The sequence below is a fragment of the Arachis ipaensis genome, chromosome B8, assembly GCF_059453495.1.
Source record: "Arachis ipaensis isolate K30076 ecotype BB chromosome B8, ASM5945349v1, whole genome shotgun sequence".
Classification (NCBI taxonomy): domain Eukaryota; kingdom Viridiplantae; phylum Streptophyta; class Magnoliopsida; order Fabales; family Fabaceae; genus Arachis; species Arachis ipaensis.
The window spans coordinates 126,066,419-126,074,476 of NC_142443.1; positions in this window are offsets into that span (position 1 = coordinate 126,066,419).

Here is an 8,058-nt window from a genome sequence, read left to right on the forward strand (position 1 = left end):
TGGAAGAATTCAGATCACAAGCCTATGAAAATGCCAAAATTTACAAGGAAAAGGCAAAGAAAAGAAGCTTTGAGGAGGGACAGAGAGTGCTACTTTACAACTCCAGACTGAAACTTTTCCCTGGGAAATTAAGATCAAGGTGGTTAGGTCCTTTTCTTGTCACCAAAGTTTCACCCTATGGACACATAGAAATCATGGAATAAAGCTCACAACGGACCTTCACTGTGAATGGACAAAGGCTCAAATACTACTTGGGTGACATGGGGAAGACTCCAAGATAAAATATAGACTCAACTGAGAGAGCTGATCGTCAAGCTAGTGACGATAAAAGAGTGCTTGTTGGGAGGCAACCCAATTAAAGGTAATTCTCTTTTCATAGCTTGTCAATAAGAGAGTTAAGAAGATTTCTCTGCATTGCAAGGAGTTAAGTTTGGTGTTACACACCAAAACAATTCAAGGGTGAATGTGGGGTACTAAATTTGGTGTTCCACCAATTATTAAAATACCTTTCTACCCTCAGTCTGATCACTAGCTCCAAACAAGCAGGGAAACTACTTAACAACTGTTTCAATTTTAGTCACAGGTCATAGTTCTAGAAGCGTTTGATATTTGATGTTTCATGTATTCACTTTGCTGTAAGAAAGAAAATAAGTTTGGTGTTCACACACCAACTTAAGCCCAGAAAAATCATAAGCATATATACAGACTGACCAATTCTCAAGTGCTTGAGGGATAAGCAGCTTCCAAAAAGAGGTTTTGTAGGAGGACAATCAACCCTTAGGATGGACTATGCACCAACATCCCGAGACAAAAAGGACACCAAAACCAAAAGGTTGTATTGTCAGTTAACTGCTTTCACTTGAATTGCTTGAGTTGAAAGTCTGAATATACCTCTGCTAGTGAGTATGCCTGTGTCTGAATTCTACTTGTTTGTTTGTCTCTAAATTTTGCAATAAGTGTGCTAGCCTAGGTGTGTGTGGTTTCACTTTCACTTATTTAAATGCTTGTTTTGTCCCCTGAGTGTTTTCAATTTGAATAAAGGAAATATTTGAACAAGAGTGGAATAGTTCCTTATGGCAAGAAGTGAAATAACAGTAAGTGATGGTATGTATGTCTGATTGTGTAGTAGCTCACTAATAACGAATAAAAAGGTGGATTGTTCCCCTTTTAGTGTGAAATAGGATGCTGTCTATGAATCTTAGCAAATAAAGGTCCTTGGATGAAAGAAAAACAAATAAAAAGAAAGAAAAAGAAAAGCCAAAAGTGGCAACAAAAACAGAAGAAAGCAAAGAATAAGGCTAGACACCAATAGCTTGGACCTTAGGACATATGCCTTTGGTGTCTTTGTACTAGGATCTGCTTGGATGATTACGTTCTATGGAGTGCCTTAACACTTGGTAACTTGGGTTAACTAACTCAGGATTATCAACCGAAAATCTATTATCAAGAGCAACCTAGTTACAAGGCATTTAGTGACCCAAAGAGGTGTTGGGCATCAATGTCATAAGAAGAATTATGAGCCAAGTGTCTGTAGTGAATATGTGTTGAGTGAAAATAAGATAAGAAGCTGCTACAACACATGACACTAAGCTGCAAGTGAGAAATAAGCTCACAAGAAAAGAAAAATAAAGAAAAGCAATTATCAAGGATGAGTGAATAATAAGAGGTCATAGCAGTATGTTAGTTGATGCTTAAAGGAGACATTCTATTCCTAAGGATCAATAAGAAGTGAGCTGCAACATTTTCTGCATAAAACCCCATGAACTAATAATAATGACTTGCTGATGTGAACATCACTTTCTGTTTCATTCATTCTGCTTAATAACTCAATACTTGCTTAGGGACAAGCAAGATTTAAGTTTGGTGTTGTGATGCCAAGGAATCTTAGGCTAGTTTCACTAGCCTTTTTCTTTGTTTTTAATAGATTTTATGCACTTTCTTGAGCTATAAGTAAGCAATTGGGTTAGAAATTCATGTATGCCTAGACTCATCCAACCATGGTTAATTTAATGTAATTTCATGAGAATTGTGCTATAATTACTTGTGTGCTAAGAATGATGAGAATTCTCATGACTTTAGCAAGGCTTTGATGCATGAATTGGTGGATGACAGGTGAAAGCATGGGAGGAAGTTGAAGAAGGAGCATGGAAAGGATGCACAAGAAGCAACGTTGGTGGCCAAGTTGGACCACCAACGTTGCCTTAAACGTTGGGAAGAAAGCAGAGCAAGAGTCTGCATAATCTGCTGGTGCCGACTTTGGAGGGAATGTTGGCAAGCCAACGTTACCACCAACATTGTGAATAAATGAGCTTTCTGGAGAATTTAAAAATCTGTAGCGACGCGCACGAGTGCTGTACGCGCACGCGTGGATGGGTAACGTTGGACCCCAAATGCTGCCTCAAACGTTGGTGGCCAACGTGCGCAATTCTGATCTCAAAATTTTGGATTTGAAAACGAGCAACGACGCGCACGCATCTATGGCGCATACGTGCAAGTTGAATTTTTGAGAATCCACGCGTGGATAGGCCAACGTTGGAGGGAACGTTGCCAGTCCAACGCTGAGGCCAACGTTCTTCTATATGCTTTTAAAACTGAAAATTGGGATTTTGCATCCACGCGCACGCGTAGTGTACGCGCACGCGTGGATGCGCATTTTGACCCCAAGGGCGCAAACTCGCAAAGCACACGTACGCGTGGGTAGAAAAACGTTGGCACTCCAACGTTGATTCAAATGCCAATGACAGCAAGCAGAACTGATTTTTTAGAGGAGCATTTGAGTCAACGTTGGCCATCAAACGTTGACTCCAACGTGAGCAGCAGAATTGGCAATTCAAACAGATCTCTTCTCAACTGCAACAGAAACCAATTGGCGCAACTTCAACCCAATTCAATCAAGGCCAAAAGCCCAATTCAGAGATTGGAGATCAATGGAAGAAAGTGTATAAATAGCTTAGAATTTAATTAGGGAGGACTTTTTACTTTTAGCTACAGACACTCTGCTAGTTTTAATTTTCTACAATTCTTTCAATTCTGCAATGTATCTTTCAATTCCATTTTCCATTTTGAGAGCTATGAACAACTAAACCCCTTTCATTGGGTTAGGGAGCTCTGTGTAATTCAATGGATTAATATTAGTTTTCATTTTTCTTCTTCTTTATTTTCTCTTGATTTTGCTAGAAAGCTTTCGTTCTTCATCCTATTGGATAGTTATCTTGGGAAAGAAGCTATCCATAATTGGATCTCCTTTGAACCTTGGAAGAGGAATGAGAAGATCATGCTAGAATTGCTTTCTCACATTGGATTAGATTGGGGTTTTGATGGATATAGTGACATGTAATCCTACCAATACTTTGATCTATGAATTTGTGTAGTAGAATCAGTGACCGATCTTCATCTCTTCCTATGAGTACTTAAATCAAGGAATTGGGCAATTGTTCATGCTTAGAGAGATTAGATTGCCAAGGAATTGGGATCTAATCACCTAAGATTGCCAAGGAGATCAATGAATGCATTGATTGAGGAAGAGATGAAAATGAACTTGATCCGGAGAATTATCACATCTCCTGACCCCAATGAATCCCTTAATCTGATCTTACCCATTCTCATTACATTATGTTCTTTAATTTCATGCTAAACACCTATTCCCATTTAATTTCTTGCAATTTAAGCGTCTGTTCTTTATATTCTGTAATTTAATTTCTGTCTCTTTAATTTCTTGCAATTTAAGTTTCCCGCCAATTTTACTTTCTACAATCCCAATTCAATTCTGATTTCGCTCAACTAGAATAATTCTCCAATTAACATTGATCAACCAACCAATCTCTGTGGGATTCGACCTCACTCTACAGTGAGTTTTTACTTGACGACAATCTGGTGCACTTGCCGTTAGGAAATTGTTAAGAGACAGTTTTCAGGTGAATCAGAACGGTCTTCTTAGGGAGATGGAGTCATCTGTTTCTCCCCCCTTGTCAAGTATCACAGAGTCTGCCGTGAGGAATAGCTCTCCAACCTTGTCAAGTACGCTCTTCCCATTGTTGCCTGTATGTGTGCTTCTTGGATTCCCAACTTCTTCATTACAAACAGAGGCATCGAAGTTATACTTAGGCCAAGATCACATAGGGCTTTATCAAAAGTGATCTTTCCAATAGTACATAGAATCTGAAAGCTCCCTGGGTCTGGCATCTTCCTTGGTAGCTTATTCTGAATTAGTGCACTGTACTCCTCAGTCAGTACCTCTATGTCATCTCCCTTTAAGACCTTATTTTCATGGGGTAAGCTCTTTATGAGTACAGCGGAGAGAGGCCTTTGCTCCAAATCCTCAGCAACAGGAGTATTGATTTGCATCTCCTTAGAGATTTCTAAGATCTGTGAGTGGTGCTCGTCTTTGGTCTCTTTTTGGGGCTTCTGAGGATGTGGTACTTCAGGCTCCTGTGCTACCAATGGGGCATGTAGCAATGTCCTTTCAATCTCTTCTTGAGCCTTGTCTTCCTACAATTCCTCAGCAACATACTCTTCCTTAGACTAGGCCTTTTTGGTAAGAACCATTGTTCCATCTTCTTTCAAGGTCTCCTTCCCAGAGAGCATCAGGCTTTCTACAAAGGCCCTATAGGGATGCACCTCCTCAAATAACTCAGTAAGAGGGATATTGTACAAGAACTAAATGAATTGCTTACCCTCAATCTCCTCTTGTGACTTCTGAAGGTGCACCTTAACGCTCTCAGCTTCTTCTAGTGTTTCTATTTGCTCTAATCCTTCGACAATTATGGCTTCGCACTCTTCTCTTGGGGTAGGCACTGTGTCACTGATGGAGGAAAATATCGGTAAAGATTTTCACAAAAATATCACATTGCAAGTATAGATCTAAACCAACAAATTATCCTCAGTTAATGTTTAAATTGTTTGTCACTTAAGCAAACCCAATAAAATTAATCGAAGTATTTAAACCTCGGGTTGTCTCTCAAGGAATTGCAGGAAAGTGTACTTACTATTGGTTATGGAAAAGTATTTTTGGGGTTTTTGTGATAAGAGACAAGTAATGTAAATAACAAGGAAATAAAATAACAACTAAGAAAAGTCCTAGCAAGGATTGAGAATTGAAATTTCTATCCTCATTATCATCATCAATTGTGATGGTAATTGCCTTTTGCTTTCACTTAATTAACCTCTAACAATGAAGGAAAGTCAAGTGAGCAAAATCAACTTAAGTTCACAAGTCCTAATCAAAGACTAGAATTAGTGAAGCCTAAGCCAACTAGCAATTTTCAATCACCAATCAACAAAAGAATTTTGATAACTCAAGAGTCTCTAATTTATCAATCCAAGTTAAGAACATAAAAATCTAATTTAAAATCCAACCAAGCATTTTATCAAATACTTGGAAGGCATAACATAAAAACATAGTAACCTAACAAGACATAGCAAAATCTAAAACTAACCAAAGCAAAGAAATAACAATAACAAAGCAATTGAACAATAAGAAACGTGAAACATAAATTGCATTAATGAAAATTGAGAGTAATACATAAACTCATAAACTAAATTAGAACATTAAAGGAATCAATGAGAGAAGTAAATAACTAAAGTGCTAGAACAAATAAAAGTAAAAGAAAACTAAATTGAAGTAAAATTGAACCTAAACCTAAAGAGAAATTGAAAGAAGAGACCCTAAACCTAGAGAGAGGAGAGAGCCTCTCTCTCTAGAAAACTACATCTAAACCTAACTAATGTGAATGAAAGTATGAATGATTGATTCCCCCCTTCTAGCTCCACTTTCCAGCCTCTAATCAGTATTTTCAGGCTTGAAACTGGGTCCAAAGCAGCCCAGAAATCGCCCCCAGCGTTTTCTATTTAATGCAGCACGTGACGCTCTGTCACGCGTACGTGTCGACCATGCGTACGCGTCGCTTGAACAAATTCCTGTCCCGCATAGGCGTCAGCCACGCGTGCGCATCGCTACCAGATAATGAAATACATGATTTCTTGTGTTCCTTCCACTTTTGCATGCTTTCTTTCTATCCTCTAAGCCATTCCTTCCCTATAAATCCTGGAAACACTTAACAGACATATCACGGCATCGAATAGTAATAAGAGAAGATTAAAATTAGCGAATTTAAGTCCAAAGAAGCATGTTTTCAATCACAGCACAAAATTAGGAAGGAAAATGTAAAACATGCAAATTATATGAATAAGTGTGAGAATAATGGATAAGATCCACTCAATTCAGCCTAAAATGTACCACAAAATAGTGGTGCATCATTCATTGGGAAGAGTGAGGGGTCTCTGAAGTTGTTGAGGGTATGGCAAAGCAGGATGAGTGTCCAGAGTGACTGGAAAGGGGTTGTCAGGGTGCCTGAGGGAGACATTTTTTAAATTGATGCCTATGGCCCCCTTCTCTGGGCGTTCAACTTCCATACTACCCCCTCCTAGGCATTCAACTTTAGCTCTGCCTAAGTGATTCCTCCACCCTTGATTAAAAGTCTGAGAATAAGGGGCATCATAGGGATTTCTGGCAGAATTTTCCATGAAATTTTCCTGCTCAGGTGTCCATTGGCCATAGTTGAGAGTTTCACCTTGAGGGAAGTTACCACTCATATCACAAGAAGTTTCTAGAGGAGCACTATGAACCTCAGCAACTTGACTCTGCATGCTGCTCAATTGTTGAGTGAGAAGATTTATTTGTTACAACATAAGTACGTTCTGAGCAAGAATCGTATCTACATCCTCCACTTCTTGAACTTCCTTCCAAACTGGAGTCTTCTCAGATGAGTATAAGTACTAGTTATTGACAACCATCTCAATGAGCTCATCTGCCTCTTCGGGTGTCTTTTTTGAAGGGTACAGAGAACCGTCTGTAGAGTGATCTAAGAACCTCTTGGCCATTTCAGAGAGACCTTCATAGAAGATGTTTATCCTACTCCAATCTGAGAACATATCGGGAGGCATCTCCTAAGCATCAGCTTGTACCTTTCTCAAGCATCATAGAGGGATGCGTACTCTTCCTGCCTAAAAGTCTGAACGTCTGTCATTAGCTTAGTTAATCTCTGGGAGGGAGAGAACCTGTTCAAGAATTTGTTAACAGCCTTATCCCAAGTGTTCACACTTTCTCTAGGTTCAATAATCCACCATAATTTTGCTTGATCCCTCAAAGTAAATGGGAAGAGTATTTGCCTAGAGACTTCAGGGTCCATTTGGTTGGTCTCTATAGTGTCACAGAACTGCAGGAAGTCAGAAATGAATTTATTGGAATTTTTCTGTGGGTGTCCATGAAACAGACAATTTTGCTGCATTCGAATAATCAGTTCTAGGTTAACCTTAAAGTCATCTACATCAATATGAGGTACACTAATATTCCTTTCATAGAAGTCAGGAATAGGAGCTGTATAGGATCCCAAAGCTCCCCAAGTTCTTCTGGCTTGTGCACTCCCAATTGGATTCATGGTGATTAACTTAGTGATTTTGGTGTTCCTAAACCAACAAAGGACAAAGAAAAGTAGGAGTCTCTATGTCAAAGTCTAGAGAGCTCCCAGTGAGATATCCAAAAAAAAATAAGAATTAGATTTTTTTCGAAAATAAATAGAAATAGAATACTAATTCAAAAAATTAACTAGAAATTTTGAAAAATTTTGAAAAAAATTAGAGGGGAAGGGGTTTAAAAATTTTTGAAATTCAAGAAGAAAGGAAAAACACTAAAGAAACACCAACTTAAAATTTGAAATTAAATAAAAATAAACTAAAACAAAATTCAAAAATCAAGGAAAAGATAAATAAGATAAAGATTGAAAATCAAGAAAAATTAACAAGATAAACAAGGTAAATAAAGATAGGATACAGCAACCAATTAACTAACAAGATTTGAATTTTAAGATGAAATTTTTCGAAAATTAAAAAAAAAAGTTAAATAAAGATTTTGAAATTAAAAAATTAAAAAGAATAAGTCAAGAGAAAGAGATAAGATAAGATAAGATTTGAAAAGATTTTGAAATTAAAATTTGAAAGAAAGAAAGACTAAAGAAATACCAAACTTAAAATTAAAACAAGATAAAGCAAACAATTAATTAA